The following is a 16,315-nucleotide window of genomic DNA, read 5'->3' on the forward strand; positions in this document are numbered from 1 at the left end:
TTAAATTGACTGTCATGAACAAACAAAAATATATACAGACATATATAATTCTCTTTCGAAATTATATGTATACCAGAATCCGGCGGCCCCCCCCCCCCAGCGCCCCCCGGAGGCTTCGCCCCCTAGTGGCGAAGAAATCGAATCATTTGTTCGATGACGTCACGGATTTACGAACCAACAATACATATAACCAGTAGCGTGGTCTAGTGGTGAATGTTGAATGATCTCGTACTTGATGTTACGAGTTCGATTCCCGCTAAGTCTCGCTATTGGTCAGACCTTGATTTGTCAAGGTCGATCGTTTCTTATCAGAATTTGCCAATTTTTCTGATTTTCATTGAAACGATTCCTGTAAAATTGGCGTTTCCTTCCCAATTTTCTGTTGCGAACCTTTAGTTATTGTTATATCTTAGGTTTCGCCATATTGCTCACCATAGATGTCTCTGTGGTTGTTTATCGAATATAAAATTCGTATTGTTACATGAAAGTTATTCATCGTTATTTATCGTATTAATTCGATATTTGTAATATCTGACGATAGATGTCAGATATTGTTTAGATTTACATGTATCTATGTAATAATTATGTGGACCAGGAAGGCGCATTTGGGGTTTACCTGTTAAGCCTTCCTGGTATATTTGTATATATGTATGTAAAAATAAAAATAAATATACATATGTATAAATATATATATAAAAAGTCCCTTTCGAAATTATATATTAGATTATATAAAAATATGACTTAGATGCCATGTATGTATGTACGTTACGGAAAATATTATGTATTTGAATAATGCATTCAAACAAATACGCTTCGCAAAATACATATTTCCGCTAATAGACATCCAATGTCAGTTCACAAAAAAAAGCAAAATATTTACATCGGCATATTTCACACGTACACGACAAAAGTGAACGATTCCCAAGCGTAGCATTCCACACATTAATTATAATTAAAAAGTTAACGTTTAAATTAAATAAAAAGGTCAAAATTAGATTGACGTGCAAAAAAAAAACTAATAAGAGAAGGTCGTCAATCCGTCAAACAACACAGCGGACAATAGAATGATGATCAATCATCTCGAGTCGGCTAATAAAGAGGCGAGTCGAGAACGGAGATGCACCTTGGCATCGTTGCGAGTTTTATGTACGTGCATCACGCTCCTGGCAAAATGCAAGCTTTAAATGCACGCGATCACTTTTTCTTTTTTACAAAACATACACAATTATAACGTAAACGTGCGAAGCACTCGAGCATGAAATTCTCATTTAATTTGACAAATTCTTTAATTAGAATTCGTCGTAAAAAAAGGGGTGCGCGATCCATCAAATTTATATATATATATATATATATATATATATATATATATATATATATATATATATATATATATATATATATATATATATATATATATGTATATATATATAAATGCGAAGTCTCCGAAGCACAAAGGCTTCAAAAGTCACGAATGGCGTTATCTCGATCGAATGGGATAATCTAGTAGTCGGTGCTTTTCCCCCTTTTTCCTCGGGACTCGTCCAGCGTTTCCACGAGGAAATCACGTAGACGGTTGATGGGCATCGTAGACACTCCAGTTTCACGCCAGTCTTAATCTCGAAACTGGATGGCGAAGAAAAAGGAGAAGAATGGCGGGAAAAAATGGAATCGACAATTTAACAAGACCTCTCAGTCTATTGTCGCACGCTAGATTGAATGAGCGCGGATGTTCCGAGGGCGAATTTTTATTTTCGCACATTGCCGTGAGATTTGGGAATGGGGGAGAGAACGCATAAAGGCGAAAAAGATTTATTCGCCTGTCGACCTATCCGTAATGGAACCGGGAAGAAGAGGTTAAGTGTCTAATTTAGATATGCCAAAGCAGCACAGACAATATTTGTGCGCGACGCCAACTATGCAAATGAGAACAGCTTTAGTATGTTTAGCTTGCGAACTCTGAATCATTTCTCACTCCCTGTTTGCGATTAGTCATGAGCTCTATTTTTATTTTACATAGATATATGTATACCAGGAAGGCTTGATAGGTAGACCCCAATCTTCCTGGACAATTAATTACAAATAATGCAGCATTTTATTATTACATAAATCACTGTATTTCCAGAAGCTGAAGAACACAAAATAACAATTGATACAAGAATTAATCCATTGGATGGATTTTTAACCAATTTTTAATTGGGAACCGTTTCAAAAATGAAATCAGAGAAAATTGGCAAACTCTGATAGGAAACGATCGACCTGGAGTCACAAATATCCAGGTCTGATCAGCAGCACTACATATATACTCAAAAAAAATATTTTCAAACGAGGTCAGCTCATAGGATCGAACCTGGCACCTCTCGGTGTTATGCACAAGCTAAACGACCGATCTATGCTGCTGGCAAATATATATACCAGGAAGGCTTGAAAGGAAGACCCCGATGCGCCTTACTGGACAATTAATTACAAACAATGCAGCATTTTATTATCACTGTATGACCAGAAGCTGAAGAACACGAAATAACAATTAATTACAGAATTAATCCATTGAGACATCTATGCTTTTAGATTTTGTAATAATTTTTACAAATTATACACACAATAAATACAGAAGATTTGAGACAACAGGAAAAATGATTTATTGCCAATTTTGAGGGACCGTTTCAACAATGATCAGATAAAATTGGCAAACTCTGATAAGAAACGATCGAATTGGAGTCACAAATACCCCCAAATCTAACCAGCAGTATGGCGGATCGTACCCACTGATCAATTGGTGATAAACAAACACGCAAAAATTAAGCCACACTGCAGGCTATGTATGTACATACATTGATTATAAGACTTTACGATTTAACCGACACCATTTCAGATTTTAATATCTTAGGCGATCTATGGAGTCTTTATGGCCCAATACATGTTGAAATGTATGCAAAATCAACATCAATCAAAAGGCAATAACATCCAGCTATTTAACCGAGTAGTATTTGAATGGTTTTATATAATTACTAACAGGGCCACTTAAAATTGTTTATTTATTTAACAGACTTGGGAGAGGTGGCAAAGCCGATAGACCCAAGGGGTTTGATTTATACATATTACATCAATTTATACATATTTGTTAATTAAATGATAACAAAATAAAATACATTCAAAATGACAATATTAAAATAAAAATAAAAAAAAGTAAAAAAGAAACCGAAATAAGATATTGGGAATGAAGAAATTACAGAAATCCTTTAAGTTTAAGAAATACATCAAGCTTATTCTTAAAAATATTAGGGTTGTCAGAAATTACAATATCATTGGGAAGACGATTTCAAACTGAAACCATTCCGTTTGAAAAGAAGGAATCTCTGATTAATTTATTAGATTTTTCTTTTTGGAGTCTAAGCGAGTGACCTCTGAGGTGAGTGATTTCGTGGAATGTAATAAGATTGAACATTTGTCATTTATAATGATTATTTAGTATTTTAAAGACAATTAAGTCGCCTCTTATTCTTCTCGTCTCCAGTGTAGTGAGATTCGTTATTTTCAATCTTTCCTTATAAGTAATTGAATTAAGTTCAGAAGGAATCTTTGTAATTCTCCTTTGAACCCTTTCGATACATGTAATATATTTTTTAAAATGAGGATTCCATATTTTAAAAGCGTATTCTAGTTTAGGTTTGATAAAAGTTTTGTATGTTTTTGATAATATACATAGTTCAGAAAATTGAAAATCAGAAATAATTATTATAATTTCTGACCTTCCCTCAAACTGATTACAATTAGCAACAACTAAAAAAAGGTGCCACTGTAGTATGCGGTCTACCTTCACATATCTACTTTAGTATGCGATCTACCTTCACGTTTTTACTTTAATATGCGGTCTCACTATCTCAGTTCTAGCGCGTGACAGGGAGATTGAATAATACCGACCCTAACAACCTAATCTTAACATTTTTTTTATGTACAATATACATATGCATATTCATCTTAAGAATACATAATCACTGAACTTTTTTTTACTTTTATATTGAATACATACGGTAAAAAAATTAATTTCAATTAAACACCATCTGATCTATAAAATAAATATAATTACCTGTTTTTATTTCATATAGTAACTAAAATTTTGTTTCAAACGTAAATCATCATAAATATTAAATAATTCAAACTAAACTATTCGCTAAAAGGAAATGCATCGTTTACTCTATCATTGAACGATATTCGGATTTATTCCGGTTCAACTTTGGCACATGAATATTCCATAACAACACACACGCACATATCGATCAAATTTTAAGCTTATATGCATATGTATATATATTGGCACATTTCAATATTTACAGGTGCGTTCAATCAATGTTCGAAAACCGTTTTTCAGGTGGACTTCCCCATTTTAACGACAATTTGATTTATATCTGAACATAACCGATTGATATCGTTCGCATTGTATGTATGTAGTTCATTCGTTCGCAAAACAACGACTAATGTACGCTGCGTAGACACAATAGAAGAAATCGTAACAATGATGTATTTACACCGAATTCAATGCCGTATGAATAATGTAAAAAATAACGATTATTTATTGCCAATCCCATACAGAGAAATGTTACAATAATAGAAGTCCTTTTACGAATAAATAAATTGTATCAATAATACGCGGTACGTCTCCATAACTACGCTACAACACAAATAATATAATCAAGGTCATCATATATTCACTACAGAAATTAAAGTTTTATTATGATATATGTAGATTTATTTACAATTTGAATATATGGTGGTGTTGGGCGTTGGTGGCCAATCCGTTTCTTTCTCAGTTGGCGGATTATTTTTATCCACTTTTTTGTACTTGTCTGTCCTTGGGAACTCTCAAATTAACGTTATTATATATTTCAACAAAAATATGTATAATATAAAATGAACGATGATTATATTAATCAAACTAAAATAATTGGTTATTAATATAATTGAGTATTCGGCGCCACCATGAGAAATGTTTTTACATTTATCTAAAAATGTTTTTTACATTTCTCTGGTGCCACCCCTGAAATTTTATGTAGAATGCGGGCGATCGCCATGAAACTTTTAAAAACTGTCAAACTACAAAGTTAATTCAATAAAATGTTACTTAAATGATCAATTTACTTATAAAAATGTATCCCATGTTGTTTATTATGTGGTTTTGAATGCATTGTGCAATTTTTAACGATGCACTTGCCCATCGGACATACTTCGAGCACCAAGCATCAAATACGACTGACGCCAAAATGATTTGAAAAGGTCTGTGGACATTCCTCAATAGGACGCCTAAAGCCACTTCTATTATTATAATATTTATCTGATCCCATACCTATTATAATAGAATATTCTACATTTGAAATACTGAAAATATAAAGAACATTGTATGGAAAACTGAATTTGAAAACAATTATATTTTGATACTACGATGTTGAATACATATGTTGCATTTCGAAATTACCCTTGCCCAATTTCGAATACATGACGTGCACGAATAGCAGCAGCATCCCGAAAGATAGATTGGATACAAAATTGACCCGAACTACGCATTCAAGCGAGCCCGAGTGAATAATTCAATTCGGGCTACACAATTCTATCCAATCAAGTACATCGCTATGAAACAATCAAGACGATATTAAAAAGTCGTTGAGTTTACGATCGCTCGTATTACCGTTTAAATGTGTTTACGAAGCGCGCTCCAGTAGCTATTTGCTCTGAATTTACGATTTTGAAATTCTTCAGATGGAATATTTCAAACGATGCTTGTTATACGTAACTATATAAATATATAGGTAGTATGGTAAAGAACGAGCTACAATGCCTACGCGTTGGAATTACTAGCGGAAACGCTCCTGTTGCACGCGAATGCTAAATTATGCAAAAGACATGCACTCCAGAAATGTCTGATAGTGAGCGCTTGCCCGACTTATGATAAATGACTCAAAAGTTAAGGTGGGGGATTTTGAATTACGACGATTTTCTCGGTAACAATTAATAATGGAAAGGGTTGAAATTGTCGGAGAGGAAGTAATACTCAACAATAATAATTATTAATTCATGCATGTATTATATTATATGTAGTATCTACCATCTAAGCCTCTATAAGGTGAGCCCTATATTACTGAACAAATTAATCTTGAATATACTACATTTTAATAATATGCTTATCATTTTTAACTGAAACTTTTCATCCCCCTTATTCTTAGTCTAAGAATTCCAGTAAAATGGGTCTCGATCTTGGAAAAGCTTCTTTGGAGAGTAATTCATCCAATCCAAGGCATTGAACTGTATTCGTTGTACTTTCAGTACTTTCAGAAGAGACCTAAGACGCATTGAGAACATACCTCACGACTTTTAATCATTTCCAATTATATTAATGACCAAACCGCGTAAAAAAGGCAAAGTATGAAAACGATCGGATCAGAGTCCAAATTTTTTTGACTAGTGATCGTAAGTGAAATTAAGAAGAGGTTAGTAAAAAATGAAATGAATAGGAAATAAACTAAGAGTGAATTACAAACTTATATTAGAAAGTACATATAAAAGCTTTTAATATTACGAGTATGTTTACGATATTTTATAAGATGAGAGTAAATGAGAATGAAGAAAGTCATATTTACCACTGTTTAACTGAGTTGTGAAGAGGCAGTAGAAAGCTGCGTCCTCGCATCGATCTGACACAAAATTCCGATGTGATTTTTAAAACTAAAAAAAATCACTAACAACTGAGCTAGACTCCAAGTTTCCAGTTAAAAATAAATGTTTTGAGTCAAAATAATGCAAAATCTGCTAGTTTAATTATTGTAATCTTGTATGTTTGTAAATAAAACTGAAACGGCTTTCTGATTGGCTATCGTCAAAGTCATTTCTGATTGGCTGGATTCGTCCAAGACGTTTGTGATTAGTCGTTTGATAAATAGTATTATTTTTTTTCGACTCAAATAATTTGATAAAAAAACAGATAAAGACTTTTTTATTATAGTTCCACGGTATTCTCACAACTAGAGTATATTTCCATTTCACGTTACTTATATTATATCCGTGCTAAAACGGAAGATATCGTTAAAAGTGGAACCCAGCGAAGCTTGTTAGAACCACTAGTTAGTTAGCTATAAAAATAATTTTATCCTGTATTGATCGTCGAATAATAAAAATAAATGCAAGAACAAGGGGGTGTACAGTAGGGCTAACTGTGAAAATAATTATTTCAGTTTATATTGATCATTTTTTTTATATCATAATGGCATAATTCGAATCATAAAGGTTTTGATGAGGAATACATAAAATATGAAGACACTGCATTCGGTATATTTGAAGAAATAAGATAAAATATAAGCCCTAGTCACTCGCTATCCAACGCAGTGCGGCAAGTATTAATGAATTCGTTAATGATTTAACTCCTCTAGCTTTATTTCGGAGACACTAGCTTAGTTGAGTGTTAGCTCACCCTTGTACATATGTCAGTAATATATTGTTACGTGGGAAAGAGTATCCACTGTTTAAGTGCATTCGTGGGTGAACAATAGAGATCCCGGATTAGGCTAACAGGACTCAGTAAGAGCCCGAACAAAAGATACGCTGGAGTTATCACAGACCTGGGCGAGCGCGTGCGTTAACAATAGACTCGCCCAGATAGACCTGTAATAAATAACCTAGACAATAGACACATTTATGGATCAGGAAAGTTGTGATGTGGAACTTGTTCTTTATATAATATAAGAAGATACACCTCACATTGAGGTAACGAAATGCAAGGCGATGCGAGGTATATCCTCAATATACCCAATATTTAATCGCCATAGTTCTTTATCAACTGAAAATAAAATCAAATTATATCGCGCTCTCATATTACCGTTATTAACCAATACTTCACCTGTATGGAATAACACCTGGAATACTAACTTTTCAAAGCTCCAAATAATACAAAATAAATCCCTAAAAATAATTTACCACACACCCATATACACTAAGTTGAAAAAACTGCATGCCATAAATAATATTCCGTTTGTTACAGGCAAATTTGCGTTTTAATTCATAGCAATCCTCTCTTATGACCCATAAAAAAACATTTTAACTGTCCCTAAGGATCAATAAACGGTCACCTAATAACCCATCTACATACATATCATATTATATGTACAACACTATCTAATTAATCATATGTATACCGTTATTAACCTATGCTTCTCATGTATGGAATAACGCCTCGAATACTAACCTTTCGAAGCTCCAAATAATACAAAATAAATCCCTATAACTAATTTATAACACACTGCATGCCATAAATAATATTTCGTTAGTTACAAACATTACTTACAAACTAACCAGTAGATGCAATGACAGAATCACTAATAACCATACTAACACACTTGTGAAGAGTCTCAGTGATTACAACAAAATGTCTATACACTTCAGGTATAAACACAGATTACCTAAACATAATATACTTTAGATAGTCGACTTTAGAGAGTTTTTAATTAATATTATGTATTAGATGTATTATGGGCATTTATAAGAATTGTAAATCGGTTTTTAAGCTATTTTTCCTATTACGCTGTACATTAGCATCAGAATAATATAATAATATGATTACTAACAAAATTAAATTAAAATTGAAAAATAGAAAATGATCAGTAGATCAGTAGCTATTAAAATAGATATAAGAGGTATTGTGAACAGAATTTAGTAATAATAAAAAGCATTTAAAAATCAAAATAAGGAGATACACACGGTAGATCAGATTATTTTGGAGGGAGGGGTGGTTCCGTGTGGTCCTCTGGGGTCGTTTAATAAATGCTATGAAGCGACCTTGGCCTTTCATTTGAATCCTGAACCCACCACCCTACGCATCAATATCAATGCAATCCAAAGAGTGGAAGTGGTTCAAAATCAGATCAATTTTTTTTGACGGGCAGGAATTTCATGAAACTAACAGGGTGAAAAAGCTTATTACACAACTTCACACGAAAGATTTATGAGTCACCTTGTATGATGTTGGATTTGGGCGTTACCATGTCACAACAAACGTCAATATTTAATTACGGAAACATCCCTTCAGAACGGATGTTGGCGTATTAGCGAGCGGAGATTTAATTATGTGAAGAGGAGGGTGAATCTCGCGGAGTGGAAACCGCAGAATTGACGACGAGATAGTATCGCCTACATTATCCATGTAAATTGGCCTCCTTCAGAGGTCGGTAACCAGTGGGCGGTTGCCAGAGGTAGTGAGCCGGGTGTTGTTAGCAAGGAGACGAAGCAACATGGGCGGCCAACGGGGCGGCCAACCGTGAAATTGACTGCCGCCTGAGGCGGTTCACTTTTCTCGGACATGCCGAAGTGGCTAAACGACGTGCACGATGGCATGTACCTATACATATACCTAAAAAGTGCAAAACTTCAAATTCGTAAACGTTGGCTAAAATGCTAACAGGTCAAAGGGTTCATGTCTAAAAAAGCTATCGTCGCAATTTTCTCAATTTTGTATGAATTTTGACTACACAATTAAATGAACGGTCTTCACTGTGTGCGTCCCATTAAATACTATTTACATATATGTTTTTTATTATTTACTTTTTAATATATGCCACAGTGCCATAACGAGACACCTTAAATCGAAACTGTGTACATAGTTATACATATGTACATAGTGTGGTACCCAGAGAAATGTTATTATAATAGAAGTGCCTTTACGAATAAATAAATTGTGTCAATAATAGGCGGTACGTCTCCATAACTACGCTACAACGCACGGAATATAATCAGGGTCATCACATATTCACTACAGAAATTAAAGTTTAATTTTAATATACATACATTTATTTACAATTTGAGTATGGACGTTGGTGGCCAATCCATTTCTTTTCTCAGTTGTCGGATTATTTTTATCCATTTTTTTGTATTTGTCTGTCCTTGGGAACTATTAATTTAACGTGCAATGTATAGTTTCAACAAAAATATGTATAATAAAAAATGAAAGATGTTTATATTAATTATACTTAAATAATTGGTTATTAATATAATTGAGTATTCGGCGCCACCAAGAGAAATGTTTTAACATTTATTTAAAAATAATTTTTACATTTCTCTGGTGCCACCCCTGAAATTTTATGTAGAATGCGAGCAATCGCCATGACACTTATAAAAACTGTCAAACTACGATTTTAATTGAATAATATGTTACTTGAATGATCAATTTACCTATAAAAATGTATCCCATGTTGTTTATTGTGTGTTTTTGAATGCATTGTGCAATTTTTAACAATAATAATAATAATAACATTTATTCCAGACGATGAGGAGAATAGTGCAATCTTCAACGCCCATATAAATAATATATAGATAATAAAAAAAGTATTGAAAAATAGTAAACAAAAAATAAATAAATAAATACATAAGTAAATATATAAATATTACTGATAATAAATAAAAATAATAATAAATAATAATAATAATTATAATAAATAAATAATAATAAATAAGTCTAATAATAATAAATAATAATAATTTTATGTCTATTCAAGGCGGTCGGTGTAGCAGTTCCATCCATCGAACATACAATGAAGAATGCAAATGAGAAGATGCAGCAGCAAGAAGACAATTGGGCGATAAAAATATACGAAGACGTAGAGAGGCCGCTCTCATCCTGAGAAGATGAGAGCGGCCGATGCAAGAATTTTGTATATTTAAAATTATTATTATTGATTTTTTATTATTGATTATTGATTATTTATAAATAATCTGATATATGTATTATTAATGGGTCTACGTGACGAGACAGAATGATAAATTACAGAAAACACAAATATCGGAAGGCAAAGATCGAAAATCAAAAGATCTTAAGTCAAAAGATCAAAAAAAAATGGTGCATGGTAAACGGTACATCCTCCCGTATTCTGCGCGCGCACATTAATACGGGAGGAAAAGCCTGTTCCTCTTGTTCCTGTTGTATCCTGCTCGCGCAAATTAAATGAGTATGTACCGTTTACCATGCACCATTTTTTTTTGATCTTTCGACTTACGATCTTTCGATTTTCTATCTTTGCCTTCCGATATTTGCGTTTTCTGTAATTAAACATTCTGTCTCGTCACGGAGACCGATTATTAAAATCTGTATTTCTGAATCTGTATTTTCCTGGCTGAAATAAATTAACATTGATACTGACTTTTTATTAAAAATACTGTTAATTGTTATAACATATTATTATTTGAATTTTTACAATGGGCGATTGTTGTAACATGTGGCGTGAACTATGTGTCAATGCAATTGATCGTATTGAGAAAAGATTTTCATCCTTAGAGCAGTTAATACGAGGCTTGAATTCTCCTGTACTTATTAGAAGTGTTGTGCCTTCTCCTTCTGTTTCTCTCGTTGCTGATGCAGCCGTGAAGATGGGCAAAAAGAAAAGAAATAGACGTAAATCTGGTCTGCGAATTAATCATGAAAAACCTGGACAATCTGCATTACCTGACCGACCTTCGGCTGAACAACCTCCACTTAGACGTAAATTTGAGGTGGGAACAGCAGCTTCTGGAATTATTGTTTCCGTCAAAAGGAATGTCAATATACATATATGGAAGCTCTCATTGGACACTTCGTGTGACGAGGTTTTGACTCACGTTAGTGCCATCTGTGGATTACAGGATGGCATTGTGGTTTCCCCTCTTAATGCTCGAGGATCTTATACATCCTTTAAGGTATCTGTTCCTGCTTCTGTCGCTGGCCTGTTATTTTCTGCTGGTTCTTGGCCTGCTGGTGTTCATTTTGGTAGATTTAAAGATTGGGGAATGAGCATTAAGAATATAAAATCTAATACTAATACTACTTCTATGTCTGCCACTGACGTTGTTTCATCATTAGAGCTGCGCCCAAGTGTTTCATTTGCTGATGTTTGTACGGGAGCTGCTAGATGTTTGAAGCCTGATATTAAAACTACGTCTGCAAGTATTAGTGAATCTTCTATGGAAACGGTCGCAGTGACGTCGATGTTTGCCTCTTCTCCTACATCTGCCTGCTCAAATGGTCCTGATAGTCGTGATTCTGTTGTGACTGTGTTGGCTTCTTCTTCTGCTTCCTCTTCCGTTTCGTCTCCATTGGCTCAACCTCCGTTGGCTCAATCAAAACTGCCATTTCTTGTCTCAAATAAAGTCACGCGCCAAACTGGGAGACCGAAAATTGGTAATTTATTACCAAAATGTACGAGGTCTCAGGACAAAGCTGGCTGTGTTTAATTCAGCCGTTTCTACTATTTGTGATGATATGGTAGCAATAACGGAAACATGGTTGACTTCATCATTTTTTGATGCTGAACTTTTTGATTCTTCCTGGAGGGTGCATCGTCGCGATAGAGTAGATCGACGTGGTGGTGATGTATTATTTGCTTGTCGTGATTGGTTTCGGTCAGTCCGGATGACAAATTTTGAAACTCTATCTGGTGAGGACTTATGGAATTCATAACTTGAAAATCATAATCGAGAAAGAATATTACGAAATACAAAAACCTTGTAAACATAGAATGAATTCAAGACGATAAACGATATATAATAATAATAATTATTATTTTTAGTTGTTTGTGTATATATATGTTTTGTTTTTGATATGTCTAATTTATTATTTTGTTTCTTGTCTTTTCTGTTATATTTTTGACCATTGTGGCGCATTAGGAATTCCTGTAATGCTACAACGGTCCAAACTTAAATAAATAAATAAATTATCCTTGACGGAGGGTTATTTGCACCTGGGGGGTTAGTGTTCAGGGTTTAAGTGTCCTAGAACCCATGAAAACATCCCACGACGAAGAAAAGTGGGGGTGCAACTTTTCGTAATACATCAATACAAAAAAAAATTCCACCCAAATTCGTGTACATATCTACAAAGTAGATACATACATATATAGGTAAATCGTAAAAATAAACATTTACGATAAGCATGGATAAACCGATATATTGACCTCCCTTATTGGCACAGCACCCCTATTCGGAGTCAAAAAGTCGAATAGCACACACCAACCACGCCATTCGTTCGGTAAATAAGATCGCGTGTAATTCCCAATTGAGGACGTGTAAACACGGTACCTGTACCCGCGGGGGAAATTTCATAGCCGGGGTAACATTTCCGCGGAACACAGTTCGACAAGTGGCGATATGCCATTTGAGTTATAGTCGTGTACAAATTGATACAAAGTGGCATTAACGGCGCACAACCAGTCGAATGAACCGAATGAACAAACCGACGAGAAATCGCTTTATGATTGATACTGTGCAGTTACATCGTAATGTTTTTACAATGAGACCACGTGTAAAGCTGCACCAATTTCGGTGGAGGAACAAAAAAAGAAACGCGTAAAAATAAAAAAAGTTGTGATGAGTCGGATCATTGCGTTCGTTGCTCAACGATCTTTACCCAAAAAACTCGACTCTGCACAGATTAGTCGCAACGCTTCGTCTGATGTAATTTCAACGGTGGTTCAGTTGTTGTGCGATTTGAGTTAAGTAATAGTAGTAGATAATCATAAAAAAATTGGGTAAATATGATTTTAAAAATATAATTTTACGTAAAGCATAATGAAATGCATTATTATTTACCTACCTTGAATTTTCACACTTGTTCCAAACTGGTGTGCTTTTTCTGTAAATTATCAAGACTGGCAATATCTGAAATAAATCATACAAAAAAAATTAGACTTGATAAAGAGTTATTCACGTTATTTATTTAATATACAAAGCCGATAGACCCACGGGGTTTGACTTATCTATCTACATATATATATATATAGTATCTATCTATCTATCTATATATATATATATATATATATATATATATATATATATATATATATATATATATACATATATATATATATATATATATATATATATATATATATATATATATATATATATATATATATATATCATCATCATCATCATTTACAGCCATTCGCCATCCACTGCTGGATGAAGGCCTCTCCAACACGCTTCCACTCGTCTCTGTTTTGCGCAACACTCATCCATCTCATTCCGCACATTTTCCTAATTTCGTTCACCCATCTTCCTTGCGGTCTTCCTTTTACTCTTTTGCCTTCTCTCGGGTACCATTCAAGCACTTCTTTTGTCCACCTTTCGTCCATCCTCCTAGCTACGTGACCCGCCCATTGCCATTTCAATCTCTTCACTCTATCCACTATGTCCACTACCCTTGTCATATTTCTCACCCACGTGTTCCGCTTCCTGTCTTTCCTCGTTATGCCAAGCATACAGCGTTCCATACTTCTTTGAGTGCATTGGATTTTATTTTGCATCTTGGCGTTCAGTGTCCAAGTTTCACATCCATACGTCATCACTGGCAAAACGCATTGATCAAAGATCCTTTTCTTCAGGCAGAGTGGCATTTTTGATTTAAAAACAGCATTCATCCGTCCAAATGCACTCCACCCCAGTTTCATACGTCTCTTTATCTCTTCATTTTTACTACCAGACATGTCAATTATTTGACCTAAATATAAATAATTATTTACTACTTCTACTGGTTTATCATCTAAGGGGATGCTATCAGGCATGCAATAACTATTGAACATTAGTTTAGTCTTATCTACGTTAATTTTTAATCCTACTTTTCTACTTTCCCTGTCCAGCTGTGTTAGTCTGATAAGTAGGTCAGCTGAATCACGAGCTACTAAAACTATATCGTCTGCGAACCGAAGGTGACTCAAAAAGCGACCATTGATGCTTACTCCGGCTGTATCCCAATCCAATTTCCTGAAAACTCCCTCAAGCACCGCATTGAATAACTTGGGCGAGATTGTATCTCCTTGTCTTACTCCTTTTCCTATGCTAAATCTATCTGTACCTGAAAAAATTTTAACTGAAGCTGTGGCATTCTTATATATTGTAGCTAACAGTCCCACATAGGGTTCCGGCACTCCCTGTGTTTTTAGAGCGTTAAGTACTGCATTATGACTAACTGTATCGAAGGCTTTCTCATAATCGACGAAACCTAGGCACAGTGGCCGTTGATATTCGTTGGCGCGCTCGATTAGTTCGCCAACTACTTGGAGGTGGTCCATTGTGCTGAAATTTGCCCTAAACCCTGCCTGCTCTATAGGTTGGTTCTCGTCGAGGATATTCTTCAGCCTTTCTGTAATAACCTTCGTGAAGAGCTTGTAGACCGCTGAAAGTAGACTAATGGGTCGGTAGTTCTTGATATCGCTTTTGTCGCCTTTTTTGTGTATTAAAATGATAGTTGCGTTATTCCATCCTTCTGGTATAGCTTGGTTCTGGATGCATTTGCTGAAAAGCCTAGCTAAGATATTAATTAGGGGGGGGCCGCCACATTTTAGTAAGTCGATGGGAATATTATCTTCCCCTGGGGTTTTACCATTCTTTGCAGTTTTTAGCGCGGCCTCTACTTCGCTAGGCAATACTGCAGGAACCCTTTGGCCGTGTGTCGATTCCAGAGTGGGGAATTGGCCGTTGTCGTTCTCGTATAGTTTTGCATAGAACGTGTAAACTCTGTCTATGATTTCTTCTCTATTCCTAATTATTACTCCGCTCTCTGATCTGATTGCGATCATTTGGTTTTTGCCTAAGAAAAGATCCTGTTTGCACTTTTTCAGGCTACGGTTATTCTTAATGGTATTTTCTATTAGCTTGCTGTTAAAATCCCTGACATCCCTGACTATTCTCTTCTTAATTTCCTTATTTACTAGATTGTATTCTTGCTTATTATTATCCCTATCTAAATTCCTTTTATGCTTAATTAGGTTTTTTGTTTCCGCTGAAATTTTGCTTAATTTAATCTGTTTCCTGAAACCACCTAATTTCTTACCTGTTGAGGTTAGAACCGAACTAATTACAGTGTTCAATTCCTCGATGTCTGCTTCTGGGTTTAATTTCCCGTATCGATTTCCAAGTTCGAGTTCGAATTCCTTTTTCCTAGACCTTAGTTGAGCGAAATCTGGAGAGTTACTGCATCCTTTTATTAATTTCCTACGTTCGCAATTTATATTAATGGCCATCTTGGCACGGACTAATCTGTGATCGCTGCCTATATCTACTTTACTTAGAACACTAACGTCTTTAACGGAGTGCAGGGCATTTGTTAGGATGAAATCGATCTCGTTTCTGTCTCCTTTAGGACTCTCCCAAGTCCACTTATTGTTGGTGTTTTTCCTGAAAAATGAATTAGTGATGAAGAGCCTGTTGTGTTCTGCGAATTCTATGAGGCGATCGCCTCTGTCGTTTCTTTGGCCGGTACCAAAATTGCCTACTGCTCTTTCTGTGTTTGCCTTTTGTCCTATTTTTGCGTTAAAGT

The 16,315-nt window shown here is 34.8% G+C and overlaps 1 protein-coding gene across 3 annotated transcripts in view; it reads right to left on the reverse strand.

The window, feature by feature from the left end:
* Positions 1–16,315, reverse strand: part of Pgant9 (polypeptide N-acetylgalactosaminyltransferase 9) — a 394,016-nt gene that overhangs the window by 300,164 nt on the left and 77,537 nt on the right. For all 3 annotated transcript variants that reach the window (XM_077436907.1, XM_077436908.1, XM_077436909.1), the window contains one exon: positions 13,592–13,656. The gene's annotated coding sequence lies outside the window, so the exon portion shown is untranslated. The remainder of the gene's footprint in view (positions 1–13,591; positions 13,657–16,315) is intronic.

Source organism: Arctopsyche grandis, chromosome 8 (genome assembly GCF_051622035.1).
Source record: "Arctopsyche grandis isolate Sample6627 chromosome 8, ASM5162203v2, whole genome shotgun sequence".
Classification (NCBI taxonomy): domain Eukaryota; kingdom Metazoa; phylum Arthropoda; class Insecta; order Trichoptera; family Hydropsychidae; genus Arctopsyche; species Arctopsyche grandis.